The following is a 19,742-nucleotide window of genomic DNA, read 5'->3' on the forward strand; positions in this document are numbered from 1 at the left end:
TCATATCAGGACCCCTCATTTACAATAAAATATCCACCTATTTCTGGTGTCATGGATGTGGTGAAACACGGCAACAGTGCATGCCGCCAAACTTGACTTGACCAAATCTTGATATCCATCCTTTCATTAGCACAGACTACTACTGCAACCACACATTATGTTTGTTTGTTTTTGTTTTCCATGACCAGTAAAAATCAAGGACCGAGACATCGCCCGGTATGGCGGAGCCGGGGCCCCACCCTGGAGCCAGGCCTGGTTGGGGCTCGCGCGCGAGCGCCTGGTGGTCAGGCCTTAGCCCATGGGGCCCAGCCGGGCTCAGCCTGAAAGAGCAACGTGGGCCCGCCTGCAGAGGGGGCCATGGGGGTCGGGTGCAGAGAGGATTGGGTGGCGGTCGAGGGCGGGTGGCCCGGCAGCTCGGTCCATGCTCACAGCCCCTGGCTGTTGGGACGTGGAATGTCACCTCGCTGGGGGGGAAGGCCTGAGCTTGTGCGGGAGGTTGAGAGATACCGACTAGAGATAGTCGGGTCACCTCCACTCACAGCTTTGGCTCTGGTACCCAACTCCTGGAGAGGGGCTGGACACTTCATTTTTCTGGCGTTGCCCACGGGGAGAGGCGGAGAGCTGTGGTCGCATTGCTTATTGCTCCCCAGCTCAGTCACCATGTGTTGGAGTTTACTCCAGTGAACGAGAGGGTCGCGTCCCTATGCCTTCGGGTCGGGGACAGGTCTCTCACCGTTGTTTCGGCCTACAGGCCGAGTGGCAGTGCAGAGTACCCGACCTTCTCTGAGTCCCTGGGAGGGGTACTAGTTAGCGCTCCGACTGGGGACTGCATTGTTCTCCTGGGGGATTTCAACGCCCACGTGGGCGGCGACAGTGAGACCTGGAGGGGGGTGATCGGGAAGCACAGCCTCCCCGATCTGAACCCGAGTGGTGTTCAGTTGTTGGACTTCTGTGCTAGTCACAGTTTGTCCATCACGAACACCATGTTTGAGCACAAGGGTGTCCATAAGTGCACGTGGCACCAGGACACCCTGAGACAGAGGTCGATGATCGACTTTGTAGTCATATCATCGGACCTTCAGCCACGTGTCTCGGACACTCGAGTGAAGAGAGGGGCAGAGCTGTTGACCGATCACCACCTGGTGGTGAGTTGGATCCGCTGGGAGTGGAGGAAGCTGGTCAGACCTGGCAGGCCCAAACATATCGTGAGGGTCTGCTGGGAACAACTGGCGGAACCCTCTGTCAGCGAGGTCTTCAACTCCCACCTCCGGGAGAGCTTCTCCCAGATCCCGGGGGAGGTTGGAGACATGGAGTCTGAGTGGACCATGTTCTCCACCTCCATTGTTGATGCAGCCGCTCGTAGCTGTGGTCACAAGGTCTCTGGTGCCTGTCGCGGCGGCAATCCCCGAACCCGGTGGTGGACACCGGAAGTAAGGGATGCCGTCAAGCTGAAGAAGGAGTCCTACTTATCTTTGTTGGTAGGTGGGACCCCAGAGGCAGCTGACAGGTACCGGCAGGCCAAGCGTGCCGCAGCCTGTGTGGTCGCAGAGGCAAAAACTCGGGTCTGGGAGGAGTTCGGAGAGGCTATGAAGGAAGACTATCGGTCGGCCTCGAAGAGATTCTGGCAAACCGTCCAACGCCTCAGGAGGCGGAAGCAGCAACAGCTCCCCACCCGCACCGTAAACAGTGCTGGTGGAGAGCTGTTGACCCTGACTGGGGATGTTGTCGGGCGGTGGAAGGAGTACTTCGAGGATCTCCTCAATCCCATCGTCACGTCTTCCGAAGAGCAGAGACTGGGGACTCAGAGGCGGACTCATCCATTACCCAGGCCGAAGTCACCGAGGTGGTTAGAAAGCTCCTCGGTGGCAAGGCTCCTGGGGTGGATGAAATCCATCCTGAGTACCTTAAGTCTCTGGATGTTGTGGCACTGTCTTGGTTGACACGCCTCTGCAACATCGCGTGGCGATCGAGGACAGTGCCTCTGGATTGGCAGACCAGGGTGGTGGTCCCTCTGTTTAAGAAGGGGGACCGGAGTGTTCCAACTATAGGGGGATCACACTCCTCAGCCTCCCCGGTAAGGTCTATTCCAGAGAACTGGAGAGGAGAATTCAACCGATGGTCGAACCTCGGATTCAGGAGGAGCAGTGTGGTTTTTGTCCTGGTCGCGGCACACTGGGCCAGCTCTACACGCTCCATCGGGTGCTCGAGGGTTCATGGGAGTTCGCCCAACCAGTCCACATGTGTTTTGTGGATCTGGAGAAGGCGTTCGACCATGTCCCTCGGGGCACCCTGTGGGGGGTGCTCCGGGAGTACGGGTCCGGGGTCCTTTGCTAAGGGCTATCTGGTCCCTGTACGACCACAGCAGGAGCTTGGTTCGCATTGTCAGTTGTAAGTCAAACCTGTTTCCAGTGCATGTTGGCCTCCGCCAGGGCTGCCCTTTGTCACCGGTTCTGTTCATTATTTTTATGGACAGAATTTCTAGGCGCAGCCAGGGTGTAAAGGGGGTCTGGTTTGGGAACCACAGAATCTCGTCTCCGCTGTTTGCGGACGATGTGGTTCTGTTGGCTTCATCAAATCAGGACCTTCAGCGTGCACTGGGGCGGTTTGCAGCCGAGTGTGAAGTGTCCGGGATGAAAACCCGAGGCCATGGTTCTCGAACGGAAAAAGGTGCTTTGCCCTCTTCAGGTCAGTGGAGTTTCCTTGCCTCAAGTGGAGGAGTTTAAGTATCTCGGGGTCTTGTTCACGAGTGAGGGACAGATGGAGTGTGAGATCGATAGACGGATCGGTGCAACGTCTGCAGTGATGCGGTCGCTGTATCGGACCGTCGTGGTGTTGAGAGAGCTGAGTAGGGGGGCAAAGCTCTCGATTTACCGATCGATCTACATTCTGATCCTCACCTATGGTCATGAGATTTGGCTCATGACCGAAAGAACAAGATCGCAAGTACAAGTGGCCGAGATGAGTTTCCTCCGCAGGGTGGCTGGGCGCTCCCTTAGAGATAGGGTGAGGAGCTCGGTCACTCAGGAGGAGCTCGGAGTCGAGCCGCTGCTCCTTCACATCGAAAGGACTCAGTTGAGGTGGCTCGGGCATCTTTTCCGAATGCCCCCTGGGCGCCTCGCTGGAGAGGTGTTCCGGGCACGTCCCATTGGGAGGAGGCCCCGGGGAAGACCCAGGACACGCTGGAGGGACTACATCTCTCGGCTGGCTTGGGAACGCCTTGGGGTTCCCCCGGAGGAGCTGGGGGAGGTGTGTGTGGATCGGGAGGTCTGGGCGGCTTTGCTTGAGCTGCTGCCCCCGTGATCCGACTCCGGATAAAGCGGAAGAAAATGGATGGGTGGATGGATGGATGGATGTTTTTGTTTTGAGCTAAAAAAAAAAAAGACACACTGTATACACAATATTCTATGGAGTAATATTGTTAGTACATTAGCTTGTTTATTGTGTAAAATGATTACAACCTGTACAACAAGTCATTTCAGTTTACCGTTACAACACCAAATTACAACTGATCCCCCAAAGTACTATACATGGGCACAGTTTAAACCTTACCCACCCCATGAACAAGCACACTGGTGACAGTGGTAAGGGGAAAAATCCCTCAGGAAAAAAACCTGAAGCAGCTCAAGCTCACTGAGGTGACCATCTGCTTTGGCCTTTCTAAATAAACAAAACAAAACAAAAAAAAAACAGAATTGACAGAGCATGCAATTATAGAAATAGTGCAGATAAGCAACCATATATGGTCCAGTGTTTTTACAATGTCGGCTGACCTGAAAGGATAATGTGGAGGCAAAGATCAGCGTCCTGGCCAAACAAACCACACTAGTTAATCAGTGATCCCATCAATACCAGATCAGTCAATGAAGCTATTTCCATGACTTGTGAATGGTATATATCAAACTTGCAATTTGTCATTGCACACTGTATGGAAATAATAATTTAAAGTCTTGACTGCATTTTTTCTGCTTTATTAATGAAGCCCAACCTGATAAATTTACGCAGTGAATCATTGGGTGTTCATATTGTAATCCTTTATCTTTATCAGTCATCACTTTTTTTCTTACAAATGAAGTTGTTTTTGTTTTGTTTTCTGACTACCCCCCAGTTGCACATTGAGATTTGGCATCAGTTTTATGCCAGATGTCCTTCCTGGCCAACAGCTCCAATTCTACCTGAAGAAAGAATTTACAAACAATCATAAATGCGTAGATTTTGTTTTATTATTTGAGTGAGACACATCTTATTACTAGTACTGAAATTGGTTTCTCCCCTACATGAGTCAAGGACATGTACAGTGGTAATATCTGTGTTTGTTAAACTCAATGTGTGTACTATATATGGAATATAAATCCACAACAATTAATTTTGCACTTACCATAGGATTATGTATGACTTTCAGGCAGTAGTTAGTCTTTCTCCTCAAATCTCTGTCACCGGGGTTGTTCTGTCCTATTGGGGCAAAAGTAGACCATGTCAACTCAGGAACTTCAGAAAATAATCAAACATTACTGGCAAAATGAAGACAAATAGCACAGAAAGGCCATGGAATTAAGTTACAAAAATTTATTTCAGACAAACATACAACTGAATGACATACAGGAAATGTCCAACAAATGCTTAGAAGATCACAGAAAAGCAGTTCTTCTAATTCCAATGCCTTTCAAAGGGTCAGTTTGCTTCAGCAAAATGCTTTAAACCACACACCACACACACACACACACACACACACACACACACCACACACACACTTTAATAGTTGAATGAGAATAGAGAATTTTCATTGTGAACAAGTTTTAAAACCTCGCCTGTGCTGACCAATTCTGCATTTCTTCAGAAATACGCTGCATTAGCTCGGTAAGTATGACACTGGTAGAAACCCATTTCTGTCTACCAGATCTGAAAGAATGTCAGTCTGTTTGGGCATTTGCCCCGGTCCACTGACAAAAGAACAGTGCACCAGACCCTCTGTGGACTTCCTGCAGGTGGTCAGCCCACACCCTCATAATCAGTCTACATGTGTTTTGTGGACTTGGAAAAGGCGTATCACTGGGTCCCTCAGAGTGTCCTATGGGGTGATGCAAGAGTATGGGGTACCGGATTCACTGCAATGTGTGATCCGGTCTCTATATGACCAAAGTCGGATCTGTGTCCACATTCTCTTCATTACATCAGAGCTGTTTCCAGTGGGAGATGGTCTCCGCCAGGGCTGCCCCTTGTCACCAATTCTATTTGTGATGTTCATAGACAGGATTTCAAGGTGCACTCAGGAACTGGAGGGTGTCCAGTTTGGTGACCTCAGAGTTGCATCTCTGCTTTTTGCAATGATGTGGTTCTGTTGGCTTCATCAGGCAGTGACCTCCAATGCACACTGAGCATGTTTGAGGCCGAGTGTGAAGCGGCTGGGATGAATATCTGCACTTTCAAATCTGAGGCCATGGTCCTCTATCGAAAATGGTGGATTTTCCCCTCTGGATCAGGGGAGAGTTATTGCACCAAGTGGAGGAGTCTAAATACTCACGGTCAATCTTGGACTTTTTTGGCGCCACGTGAAGGCGCCCTGGTATATTGGTGCTCCCTGTTTTGTCTGTTTTTGTGCGTAAATCGTGTGTCGTCATGCTCCTACACCCACGAGGAGCTTCTAAACATCAGATCATCAACACCCACGGACATTACGCCAGTTTTTTAGTGCCTGCAGCTGAACTGGTTCACTTTTTGGCCAAAAGAGTGAGACGCCGGCAGAGAGGAAAACGAGCTGGAGCTCTCAGACAAAGGGCACACGCGCGCCCCTACCTGGGATATTTCCTCCAACGTTCGCTCACTCGGCAACAAGATGGATGAGCTGGCACTGCTGATGAAGAAGAATAGAGATTTCTCCTCATCTTGTGTACTGTGCTTCACGGAGATGTGGTTAAATGCACAGACACCAGACTGCGCGCTCCAACTAGAGGGATTCCAACTCCTCCGCGCAGACAGAGACCGCGCAGACAGAGACCGAGCACTCTCCGGTGGAAAAACAAGAGGTGGAGGACTCTGCTTCTATATCAACAACGCCTGGTGCTCTGATGTGACTGTGATCTCCCAACACTGCTCTCCCTCTCTGGAATATCTCCTCATAAACTGCAGACCGTTCTACGCTCCACATGAATTTAACTCCTTCATACTTTGCTCTGTGTGTATTCCACCGAGCACGGACGTGCACGAGGCCGAGCGCACGCTCGCGGATCATATTATGAGCATGGAAAGAGACTTTCCGGACTCCCTTGTTATAATTCTCTGTGATTTTAACAAAGGGAATCTCAGTCAGGAATTACCAAAATACAAACAGTTTGTTAAATGCCTGACCAGAGAAGGGAGCACGTTAGATCATTGTTACACGACAGTGAGTGGCGCCTACCACGCGGTGGCTCGTGCAGCTTTGGGACTCTCAGACCACGTGATGGTCCACTTGATCCCCGCGTACAGACAGAGACTAAAACTCTCTAAACCTGTTGTGAGGACAGCTAAAGTGTGGAGCAATGAAGATGTAGAGAAGCTATGCGCGTGCTTGGGCACTACGGATTGGGATATGTTTGAGGCTTCAACAAGCAGTCTAGATGACTACACGGACACTGTGACATTGTATATTAATTCTGTGAAGACAGCATCATCCCACAGCGTACCAGGGTGAGATATAACAACGACAAGCCCTGGTTCACACCTAAACTCCGGCAGCTCTGTCGGCAGAAAGAGGTGGCTTTCAGAGAAGGCGACAGAGACAGCTATAGAGGTGCAAAGTACAGGTTTAGCAAGGAGGTGGCAAAGGCTAAATCCATGTACAGTTCACGTCTGCAGCAAAGGTTCTCTGTCAACGACTCAGCCTCTGTTACCAACTACAAGCCAAAGCACCCTCGTTCTATGACGACTTGAAGCTGGCCAACGACCTTAACGTCTTCTATTCACGTTTGAAGTCATGGACTCACACCTCCCCACCCCCTACACAACTGGATATTCAAAACACTCTGGACCTCCCCCCTCTTCACCGCTGCCCTCGCGGTCCAAGAGGAGGATGTGAGAAATCATTTCAAACACCGATAGGAATCCACGTAAGGCCCCGTGGCCCAGACTGTGTCTCTCCTTGCCACCCTAAGACACTGCGCTGATGAGCTGGCCCCCAGTCTTCACGGGGATCTTCAACCCCTCCCTGGATTCATGCCATGTTCCAGTCTGTTTCGAGTCCCTCCATCATAGTTCCAGTCCCCAAGAAACCATGTGTCACTGGAACTTAATGACTACAGGCATGTGGCTCTCACGTCTGTAGTCATGAAGACCTTCGACGCCTGGTTTTATCCAACCTGAAGTCCATCACCGACCCCCTCCTGGACCCCCTGCAGTTGCCTACAGAGCCAACAGGTCTGTAGATGACGCCATAAACCTGGCCCGGCACTCCATCCTGTAGCACCTGGACTCCCCAGGAACCTACGCTAGGATCCTGTTTGTGGACTTCAGCTCTGCATTCAACACCATCCTTCCGGCTTTGTGCCAGGCAAGCTTTCTCTGCTCCATGTGCCCGACTCCACCTGCAGGTGGATCACAGACTTCCTGACGGACCGGAGTCAGCGTGTGAGCTGGGAAAGAACGTCTCAAACACTCGGGCTCTCAGCACAGGATCTCCACAGGGCTGTGTCCTTTCCCCTCTGCTCTTCTCCCAGTACACTAACTGTTGCACCTCCAGCCACGACTCCGTAAAGCTCATCAAGTCTGCGGACGACACCACCCTCATCGAACTCATTTCGGATGTGGATGAGTCTGCCTACAGGAGGGAAGTGGACCGGCTGGTGACCTGGTGCAGCAGCAACAACTTGGAGCTCAATGCCCAGAAAACAGTGGAGATGATCGTGGACTTCAGGAAAGCCACAGCCCCCCCGCCCTCCCTCGCCCTCACCAACAGCCCCATCACCACTGTGGACTGTCACCGCTTCCTCTGCACCACCATCACCCAGGACCTCAAGTGGGAGTCAACCATCAGCTCCCTCATCAAGAAGGCCCAACAGAGGATGTATTTCCTGCGGCAGCTGAAGAAGGCCAAGCTGCCTGCCCAGCTGATGGTGCAGTTCTATACGGCCATCATCGAGTCCATCCTCTGCTCCTCCATCACGGTGTGGTACGCCGGGGCCACAGCCAGGGACAGACACAGACTGCAGCACATTGTGGCCTCTGCTGAGAAGGTGATCGGCTGTAGCCTTCCATCTCTCCACGACCTGCATGTCTCCAGGACTCTGGGCCGAGCAGGTCGGATCACAGCTGACCCTTCTCACCCTGCACACGGTCTATTCGAACCACTCCCCTCGGGCAGGAGGCTACGGTCCATCCGGACCAGAACCTCCCGCCATAAGAACAGTTTCTTCCCCTCTGCCGTCAGACTCATGAACACTTCATAACTCAGTCACCTTAACCTTAACTCTGTCACTTTATCATTTTATCACGAGTCACTTTAGACAAATGTACTTTGGTTTTTAATTGCACTCCTCCCACTGCACTGTTGTTCTGTTTATGTCATTGCACATAGCCTTTCATATTTCATATTTTACCTTATATTTTATCTTATTTTAGCACATATTTATCTTAGCATTTTATATTGCTCTCTGTTTAATGTGCACCATACCACCAAAGCAAATTCCTAGTCTGTGAATCCTGTTCATTGGCAATGGCAATAAACTTCTTCTGAGTTCTGAGTCTTGTTCACAAGTGGGGGTAAATTGGAGCGGGAGATTGATAGACGGATTTGGGCGGCGTCTGAAATTTTACGGACATTGTACCATCGTGGTAAAGAAGTAGATGAACCAAAAGGCAAGGCTCTCAATTTACCAGTCAATTTATGCTCCTGTCCTCACCTGTGGTCATGAAATTTGGGTAATGGCTCAAAGATTAAGATTCCAGATACAAGCGGCAGAAATGTGATTCTGCCATCGGGTATTTGGGCTTACACTCCTGGACAGGGTGAGAAGCTTGATTATCCAGGAGGGATTCGGATCGAAAGGAGCCAGTTGAAGTGGTTCAAGCATCTGTTGGGGATGCTCCCTGGTCGTCTCCCTATGGAGGTCTTCCAGGCATGCCCAACTGGGAGGAGGCCCCGAGGAAGACCCAGGACATGCTGGAGAGAATATATTTCCCAGCTGGCTTGGGAAGACCTTGGGATGCCCCGGGAAGAGTTACAGGGGCTGCCCGAGGATAGGGGACTGTGGGATGAGGTGCTTGCTTTGCTGCCACTGCAACCCAGACCCGGACCCGATCAATCTGGATATTTTTATGCAGATTAATATAGTTTAGTCTATTATTTTTAGCATTCTGTTTTTTCAGCATATGATCAAAACGTTTAAAGTGTACATCAAATTTTTGATTCTGTTCCTACATTGTCTTTGAATCGTGCAAAGATATGATTTTTTTTTTTTTTGTAACGTAATGAAGCAAGGCAATAAAACAGTACTAGAACAGTGACAGTGCAACAGTTAAAAAAAAACTATATTAAGCAAATTATAGAGCATCAAATTACTCATGTTTGAACAAGCATGGTTCACAGTAACATTTAATGAAATAGATATTATTTTCATGTTCAAATATCAATATTAAGCACAAGACTGGAATGTTTTATACTCCTGCATAAAGTGATGGCAAGCACGCTGTGTCAGTCAAACTCAAGGAGTTCCACAGTGTGCACTGGTTCCAATGAAAACACATGCTCCAACTGACTCCACCTGTTTACTTTGAATCCATTTCCATTCTGTCAACTTGGGGAGAGATATCTCTGCTTTCAAAGGGATCCCAACACTGTTTTCATTCATTTGCTCATTAAGTTCTGGAAAATGACAGCAACAGGATAACATATCAGCATTTCACAGCTCACCAAAGACAGCAACATATTCCTTAGATTCGTGTTCTGCTAACAAATAACAGCTGAATTCTGACAGTTGGTGCTGGCAAAGAGAAAAGAGATTATTGTGTTTCCACATTCTACCATACAGGTGTAGTTCAAAAAATATAAATATGATGAAAAAGTTTGATTTGTTATGTATTACAGAAAGTGAAAATTTTATATATTCTAGACTCATTTCATATAAACTAAAATGTTTCAAGCACTTCTCATTTTAATTTGATAATTATGGCCTATTCACCCTATTGAGGTTTCAAATCCCACAAAATCTCAAAGAATTTGCTGCTCTGCGAGATGTCAACAACATTAAGAAATGCACTGAGATGGTCTGATAACACTGCAATTTAACCGCTGCACACGGACAACAGCATCAACATTGCAAGGTAAAACTCTATATTGTGCCTAAAACTTTCGTGAATATATTATCTACGTTTTAAGACGTTGTTTTTGTGTTTGTTTTATGTAAACGTGCAAGAAGCTCAAGTTGTTTCACCGTTATTTACAATTGGATTTGCCGTGAGGTGCGATCTGTTCCTGTTCATGTCATTCTGGGGAAAGTGAAGTTTGTTCTTTAACACCCTGCTTATTGTCTTTTACAACACTGTTTGTGCTGTTTGTTTCAGAGTAATATATATGTGTGAAGTTCGGTTTGCCTTTATGAAGTTCCATGCAGGTTGAAGGTAGCAGACATGGAATATTTGGAATATTCATTGTAGCAAGTGTTCAGGGGTCTCATGCATGCAGTCTCTTATAAATGTTATGAAAAGCATAAAAAATTACATTTTGGTAGTATAATGTTCATTTGCAATTGTCGTCATGTGGTTTCTCTACATTGTCTTGACTGCAGTGCCTCTCTGACACGCAAGGGATTATGTGGCATAATGTTCATTTGCAATTGTCGTCATGTGGTTTCTCTACATTGTCTTGACTGCAGTGCCTCTCTGACACGCAAGGGATTATGTGATATCTCAATAGGATGAATAGCGCTAAACAAAGTATCAAAATATTTCATACGATTAATCAGAAAGAAAGGCTTGATGGAAGTAACAGAAATGTTTGACATTTCTCTGTGCCATTTCTCCAAAATCTCTTCAGTAATCGATTGGACTTATTCATTGACAAACACACGCGACTTACAGACAGTCAGTATGGATTTAGTACACAAAAGTACTAGACCTGAAGAAATTACTAACTCCATAGATGAAAAAAAACATGTAGTTGGAATATTCATTGACTTAAAAAAAGCATTTGATACAATAAAGCACAGCATATTAATTAAAAAGGTGGGACGATATGGCATCAGCGGGATAGTTTTAAACTCAGTCAAAAGCTATTTATGCAGCAGCCAGCAGACAGTTTGTGAAGTTGAGTGACAGTTCCTCTTCATGCTTCAACATCAGCTGTGGTTTCCTCCAGGGCTCAGTGATGGGACCAAAATTTTTCCTTTTATATATTAATGACAAATATGAAGTGTGTAAATTATTAAAATTCACACTATTTGTCAAAGACAACAATGTCCTTTGTTTCTGGGGACAATTAAAGGGAACTAGTAGAGGAGGTTCCAACCAATAATTTAAACTACAGAAGTTGTTCAATTGTAATAAATTATCACTAATCTTAAATACAACTCAAGTAATATTTGGAAAAAAATAAATCAACCATGCAAATAAACATTCAAATAGATGGGATTAATATTGAAAGGGTTATGGAAATTCAATTTCTTAGGATAATTATTGATGATAAACTTAGCTGGAAACCACAGCTGGACACATACACTCCAAAGTATCAAAATTATTGTAATAACAAACAAAGTAAGACAATTTCTAGACTACAATTCACTACTGCTCACTGGTTTGACCCTGTTCAAGTTATGGTGCTGAGGTGTGGGGAAATATCTATAAATGTACACCACATTTATGTTACTCTCCAAAAAAGTACAATAAGAAGTATCCACAAGTCTGGTGACCTGGATCACACAAACCCATTATTTTTCCACTCTAAAATTCTTACATTGCAGACCTGATTGAACTTCAAACTGTGCAGATATTGTTTAGAGCAAAAAGTAATCAATTGCCACAAAACATTCAAAAAATGTTCACGGTAGGAGAGACAGGTTACAGTTTAAGGGGTTGACCTAATTTTAAATACAGAAGGGTGAGCATGACAATGAAAAGTTTTCTTATTTCAGTTTGTGGGATTAAGCAGTGAAACAGTTTGAATGAGGAACTAAAGCGATGTCCAAGCATGATGCACTTTAAAAGGTTTTACAAAAATACGATATTCATGAAGTACAGGGAAGAAGGTCTACAAAATAATAGGCTGTTTATTTATTTGTTAGATTTTTTTTTTTAACTTATTTAAATATTAATTTATTTGCCATTTTTGGTTTATCATATATTCTATTGTGTTTTTTGTTTATTTTTTTTCTTCTTCCACTATTTTTTGTGTGTGTTTACGTTATTCTTTTATAGGAAATCCGATGTTGAGTTAAATTAAGATTTGGAGGTGTGGGGCAATATGTTTATAACTTCAGCCCACTCCTTTCTGACACGTGAACTCAATGTGCATGTACTTGCTTCACAGTGTTTCACTGGAAAAACAAATTCCAGCTTTTTAATCTGATTACATGTTCAAAATAAATATTTAATTCATTCAGTCATTCATTCAACATCTGAATGGAGACGATCAGCCTCTGGCACTGCTGAGGCCTTATGAAAGCCCAAGTTGCCTTGATAGCGGCCTGCAGTTATCTGCTGGGGTGTCTCTCATCATCTTCTTGACAATACCCCATAGATTCTCTGTGGGGTTCAGATCAGGCAAGTTGGCCGGCCAGTCAAGTATCAAAATACCATGGTCAGCAAACCAGTGACAAGTAATTACAGCACTGTGGGCAGATGCCAAATCCTGCTGGAAAAGGAAATTAACATCTCCATCAAGCTTGTCAGCAGATGGAAGCATGAAGTGCTGGAAAAAATCTCCTGGGAGACAGCTGCGTGGACTTTGGACTTGATAAAACACAGTAGACCAACGGCAGCAGATAATATGACACCACAAATCATCAATGACTGTGGAAACTTCACACTGGACTTCAAGCAACTTGGATTCGGTGTCTTTCCATTCTTCCTCCAGGCTCTGGAACATGGATTTCCAAATGAAATGCAAAATTTACTTTCATCTGAAAAGAGGACTTTAGACCACTGTTCCACGGTCCAGTTTGTTTTTTTTTCCTTAGCAGGTAAGATGCTTCTAACACTGTCTTTGGTTTAGGAGTGGATAGACAATAGGAATGCGACACTTGTAGCCCGTTTTCATGGATACATCTGTGCATGGTGCCTTTTAATGGACTGACTCCATGCTCAGTGTATGCCTTATGAAGCTCCCAAGTTCTTTAATCTTCTTAAGGCTGCAGTCATCCTTGTTGCTTGTTTATCTTTGCCTACTACACCTTTCCCTTCCAGACTTTCCATGAATATGCTTTGTTACAGCACTTTGTGAACACCACATGGGGTGTACAGCCAGTACATTCTGAGTGCTGGTGTCGCAGACCAAACGGTCACCCCCCCACCCCCACCAATGATGCGGTTCATGGATTAACACCTCGTTTGTGCTTCAAACTGCACACCAGTCATCATCTATCTCAGAGACAGATATCTGAAGCTTTTGTCCAACAATCATTTACACATAAATTCAGCATTATTTCATCATAAAAGGCGGCAGAAGCGATCAGAGCACCGCGGCTAAATGAGCTGCTAGCTGATGCGTTCACTGCGCGTCGGACATTTCAAAGCATCATGGAATTTCGCTTCGTTTCTGCTTAAAACGGCCTAATTTCTGCTTAAAACTGACTAGAATGATTTAAAAGGTTTTACCTTTGTCATCTGATGGCTAATAATCCCATTAATCCATTTGATTGCTTTGGTTGAAGAGACTCTGTCTCAGACGTGCTGCTGTGGTCCGAAATTATGCATGTGCAGATGCAAATTGCGGACGATTTTTAGGGGCGGACCGTTTGGTCTGTGACACCGGTCCCGAGCGCGGATAAATGAGTATGGTTGCGTCAGGAAGGGAATCCGGCATAAAATAAGCCAACCCAACCATGCAGGCTAAAATCAAGTTTCCATACCGGATCGGTTGAGCCCCAGGTTAACAACAACCACCACCGGTGCCATTGGGCAACAGGGTGCCGGTGTTCTGTCGAGATGAGGTGCGCCGTCGAGATGAGGTGCCTCGCGTAACTACACATGTGCACTGAAAAAATTACTTGACGAATTTCGCGTATTTTGATGGGCAAGTAAATGTATGAATTGTTCATTCGAAGGCAGTAATGTATAAAATCTACTCACTATAAAACGATAAGTATTTTTAACCTGGAGTTAGCTTATTTCGACAGGCAAAATATATATATATATATATATATATATATATATATATATATATATATATATATATATATATATATATACATACATTTATGCTCCTAACGTAAAATACAGAAAATGTACTTACTAGGCTATAAATACACTGAATACAATTAATAAATAAAAAAAAAACTGACGGAAAAAAAAAAAAAAATGCGCATGCGCAGTTGCATGTCGAGCGAGTTACAATATCTCCCCATGTGGAGTTACGCAAGGCACCTCATCTCGACGGGTGACGTCTTCAACTCCGGGGTAGAGCAATGTGCACATGCGCACGCATGCACAGTAGCACGACGCACCTCATCTTGACGGGACACCGGTGGAAATTAGGCTACTGCTGCATGAAGAAAAAGAAGAGGAGGAGAACATGTCCACAGACAGCGACAGAAGAGGAAAACTAGAAAGGTGAAGTGAGAGTTGGGACTGTGAATGTTGACAATAAGCCTGGCAAAGGGAGATAGTTGGCTGATATGATAGAGAGGAGAAATGCAGACATATTGTGTGTGCAAGAGATCAAGTGGAAGGGAGGTAAGAGCAGTAACATAGGCGGTGGGTTCAAGTTGTTGCATCATGGTGTGGATAGGAAGAGAAATGGTGTTGGGATCATTTTAAAAGAAGAGTATGTTAAGAGTGTGTTGAAGGTTAAGCGAGTGTCTGACAGGGTGATGAGTGTGGAGTTGGAAATTGAAGACTTGATGATGAATATCATCAGTGCATATACCCCACAGGTATTGCGAGATAAAGGAGAAAGATGATATATATATATATATATATATATATATATATTTACACAGTAGTTTTCAGAATAATAGTAGTGCTATGTGACTAAAAAGATTAATCCAGGTTTTGAGTATACAAGTATTTCTTATTGTTACATGGGAAACAAGGTACCAGTAGATTCAGTAGATTCTCACACATCCAACAAGACCAAGCAGTCATGATATGCACACTCTTAAGGCTATGAAATTGGGCTATTAGTAAAAAAAAGTAGAAAAGGGGGTGTTCACAGTAATAGTAGTGTGGCATTCAGTCAGTGAGTTCGTAAATTTTGTGGAACAAACAGGAGTGAATCAGGTGTCCCCTATTTAAGGATGAAGCCAGCACCTGTTGAACATGCTTTTCTCTTTGAAAGCCTGAGGAAAATGGGACGTTCAAGACACTGTTCAGAATAACAGCGTAGTTTGATTAAAAAGTTGATTGGAGAGGGGGAAACTTATACGCAGGTGCAAAAAATTATAGGCTGTTGATCTCCAATGCTTTAAAATGGACAAAAAAAAAACAGAGACGCGTGGAAGAAAACGGAAAACAACCATCAAAATGGATAGAAGAATAACCAGAATGGCAAAGGCTCACCCACTGATCAGCTCCAGAATGATCTGGAGTTACCTGTAAGTGCTGTGACAGTTAGAAGATGCCTGTGTGAAGCTAATTTATTTGCAAGAATCCCCCACAAAGTCCCTCTGTTAAATAATAGACATGTGCAGAAGAGGTTACAATTTGGCAAAGAACACATCAACTGGCCTAAAGAGAAATGGAGGAATATTTTGTGGACTGATGAGAGTAAAATTGTTCTTTTTGGGTCCAAGGGCCGCAGACAATTTGTGAGGCGACCCCCAAACTCTGAATTCAAGCCACAGTTCACAGTGAAGACAGTGAAGCATGGTGGTGCAAGGATCATGATATGGGCATGTTTCTCCTGCTATGGTGTTGGGCCTATATATCGCATACCAGGTATCATGGATCAGTTTGGATATGTCAAAATACTTGAAGAGGTCATGTTGCCTTATGCTGAAGAAGACATGCCCTTGAAATGGGTGTTTCAACAAGACAATGACCCCAAGCACACTAGTAAACAAGCAAAATCTTGGTTCCAAACCAACAAAATTAATGTTTTGGAGTGGCCTGCCCAATCCCCGGACCTAAATCCAATTGAGAACTTGTGGGGTAACATCAAAAAAGCTGTTTCTGAAGCAAAACCAAGAAATGTGAATGAATTGTGGAATGTTGTTAAAGAATCTTGGAGTGGAATAACAGCTGAAAGGTGCCACAAGTTGGTTGACTCCATGCCTCGCAGATGTGAAGAAATCATGAAAAACTGTGGTTATACAACTAAGTACTAGTTTAGTGATTCACAGGACTGCTAAAAAAGCAGTTTGAACATAATAGTTTTGAGTTTGTAGCGTCAACAGCAGATGCTACTATTATTGTGCACACCCCCTTTTCTACTTTCATAGCCCAATTTCATAGCCTTAAGAGTGTGCATATCATGAATGCTTGGTCTTGTTGGATTTGTGAGAATCTACTGAATCTACTGGTACCTTGTTTCCCATGTAACAATAACAAATATACTCAAAACCTGGATTAATCTTTTTAGTCACATAGCACTACTATTATTCTGAACAGTACTGTACCCTCCCACTACATGGCCAATATATATATGTTTTTTTTTTCAGTTTAAGTAGTTTATGGATTTCAGTTTATGGGTCAGTTACTGCAGGAAATCTTGATCACAAACCCTATCGCCGCAAAAAGGATTTTTTTTTTTTTTTTTTTTTTTTTTTGGCGGGGCTCACTGCAGCCTGAGGAGGTGATCCGAGTAGCTCTCGCTTCTGGAGTCAAGCGCCCGGTCCCGCTGGGTGTGTCCCGCTCTGGGGACAGTGTCAGGTGAGGAGTTTGACTGGGGCCGTCCACCTGACAAATCATGGAGGACAGAAGCCTCCCCCAGGAGACCACTGATGTGTGCAGTAAATTTTGTGTCACTACAACGTATAACATTGACATTACTGAAAATTTAAACAATAAATAATTCTCAAAAAATTTTTCACAATGACATTTTTCCAAACTGAGTGCTGTAGTAGAGCCAGCAGGAGACCACTGATGTGTTCAGTGAATCTGGTGACACCACACCTGAATTTATTGAATATTTTTCTGGTGTCTTGTTTTTGCACTTTGTAGACAGTCCCTCTGCTTCCATTTCTCCGCTGCCTGCTTGTTCAGATTAAAATTATTTTTCCAGCTCAGAGGATGGTTCATATGGATAAAAAATAAGGTTGTAGTTGGTTGGCTACCTTCCTAAGGTTATAAACTAGTGTTGTTTGTTTTTCTATAACGTTTCTCTTGATTATTGAGCTGTTTACCGGAGGGACAGGTTTCTGTCCTCTGAGTTTCACAGGTGGACCGTCCCAGTCAAACACCTCACCTGACACTGTCCCCGGAGCGGGACACACCCAGCGGGACCGGGCGCTTCACTCCAGAAGTGAAAGGTGCTCGGATCACCTCCTCATGCTGTAGTGAACCCGCCAAAAAAAAAAAAAAAAAAATTGTGGAGATCGGGTTTGGGATCAAGATTTCCTGCAGTAATTGATTCGTAAACTGAAATCCATAAACTACTGAAACTGAAAAAACATATACATCATGAATGATACTGACGTTTTGTGAGACACACGTTCACTTTTTGCAATTAACAGTTTGTGGATAATTCACGATTTGCAGCTGATTCACGTTTTGGGGGTTAACAGACTGTAAGGTGGTGGCAGGGGAGAGTGTAGCTAGACAGCGTAGGATGGTGGTTTGTAGGATGACTTTAAAGGTGAAGAAAAAGGAGAGAGAGCTCAACAAAGGATCAGATGTTGGAAGCTGAAGGAGGAAGACTATTGCGTGAAATTCAGTGACCACGTTAGAGAGACAATGGATGGAAGGGAAGCAGTTTTGGACAACTGGAAAAGTACTGCAGACATGGTGAGGGAGACAGCTAGGAAGGTACTGGGTGTTAGCTGTGAGCTGTACAAGAAGCTGAATACTAAGAAAGGAGAAGAGGACTTCTACCGACAGGTCAGAAAAAGGGACAGAGCTGGAAAGGATGTGCATCCCATATGATGTGCTGTCCAGCAGTGGAAAGTGTGCCATCCAGCCAGATGGCGGGACGCCCCGCTGCACATCAGGGCTCATGACACGCGATCACAAAGTCTTGACAGTACGTCATGTGATGCAGGACACACGCGTGAACCATGGTGTGGTCATCTCATGGACCTACTCCTGGAGAGGGGAAAGGCATGAGCCTGAATCATCTGATCGCCCCGCTGAGCATGCGTGAGCTCATTTCATCTGACTGCCCCACTGCAAATGCGTGTGAAACTGGAGCATCTGATCGCTGCGCCCTGCTGTCCACTATAGAACTGATTTCATGGAGAGAGTAAGAGAGAGAGCGTGCGTGGGGGGGGGGGGGGGGCTGCTGTGGGATGCTTTACTGTCAGGACCTGCCTTAGCTCCCCTCTGGATCACATCTGTCTTCCAATATTTGCACTGTTATATGTCATCAAGAATCCCCTTATTATGGGTTTACTGTGGTATACCGTGGACTGGTGGTTATTACCGGTGGCCGCAGCGGGGATAACGGTTGTGGGTGTGCATGTTGGTGTTCTGATGGCCGCAATACTCTGAACACACGTGGTGACATGCACAATAGTTGCGCGATCGTCAGAGGATCCTGGTTTACATGTTCACAGTTCATAGGATTGATATCATCTGACATTCAGCAGCAAGACACAGCAGGTCTTCAAAAGATAGCGGACCTCAGCGCTTGCTCTGCCATGCCCCTCCCCTTGTGTGCCTTCCACCCAGAGTTTGGGTGGTGATTGGGCCGTGCCTGCTCGGCATTCCAGTGCATTCTTGGTATTCTTACTACATTCTACATTCATTTAATCTGCATCAACCAGGTTAGTCCCATTGACATCAAGATCTCTTTAACAAGGGAGACCTGGACAATTATAAAGTTTTTAATTCACCTAACCTGCATGTCCTTGGATGTGGGAGGAAGCCGGAGTACCCTGAGGGAACGCCCGCAAACACGGAGAGAACATGTAAGGGTGATTCTTAGACTACGGGCACTTATTATGTCCTTTGATCATATTGTATGAAAAACAGAAAAAAGGGGAAATTTCACACTTTTATAGTTATCTTTACAATGAAAGTGTTAAGAAATTTGTTCTAGTACTCTATGATGACTTTTTCACCTTTTTTCAGCATCATTATATGCAAATATTGCCGTTTTGTGCTTGTCCCACACCCAGACTTTTGATCTTCAATAATAAAAATGAATGGTAAAGAAACATTTTTTTTAATGTTTTAAAATATCTCTGAATAAAATATCAGTAAAATAATCAAAACATAATTGGGGTATTCAATGTCATACAACTGTTGTGATTTTTTTAAACAAAATGTAGTTGTCCCACACTATTGCCGTAATTTCCACCACAACACTGTAATGTCCCTAAACAGTTTGTATGAAAGATTGTTTGGGTAGTTTCTATGGAGATAAACAGTGACATCAGAGCACATGTACATAGCGCCAAATCACAACAAACAGTTGCCCCAAGGTGCTTTATATTGTAAGGCAATGGTGTGGTGGAAATTACATT

The 19,742-nt window shown here is 45.1% G+C and overlaps 1 long non-coding RNA gene across 1 annotated transcript in view; it reads left to right on the forward strand.

The window, feature by feature from the left end:
• The first annotated feature begins 4,396 nt into the window (after positions 1-4,396).
• Positions 4,397-19,742, forward strand: part of LOC117515974 — a 57,433-nt gene continuing 42,087 nt past the window's right edge. Inside the window, exons 1-2 of the long non-coding RNA XR_004562271.1 lie at positions 4,397-4,438; positions 16,946-16,951. This is a non-coding gene — a long non-coding RNA (uncharacterized LOC117515974). The remainder of the gene's footprint in view (positions 4,439-16,945; positions 16,952-19,742) is intronic.

The sequence above is a fragment of the Thalassophryne amazonica genome, chromosome 8 (genome assembly GCF_902500255.1).
Source record: "Thalassophryne amazonica chromosome 8, fThaAma1.1, whole genome shotgun sequence".
Lineage (NCBI taxonomy): Eukaryota > Metazoa > Chordata > Actinopteri > Batrachoidiformes > Batrachoididae > Thalassophryne > Thalassophryne amazonica.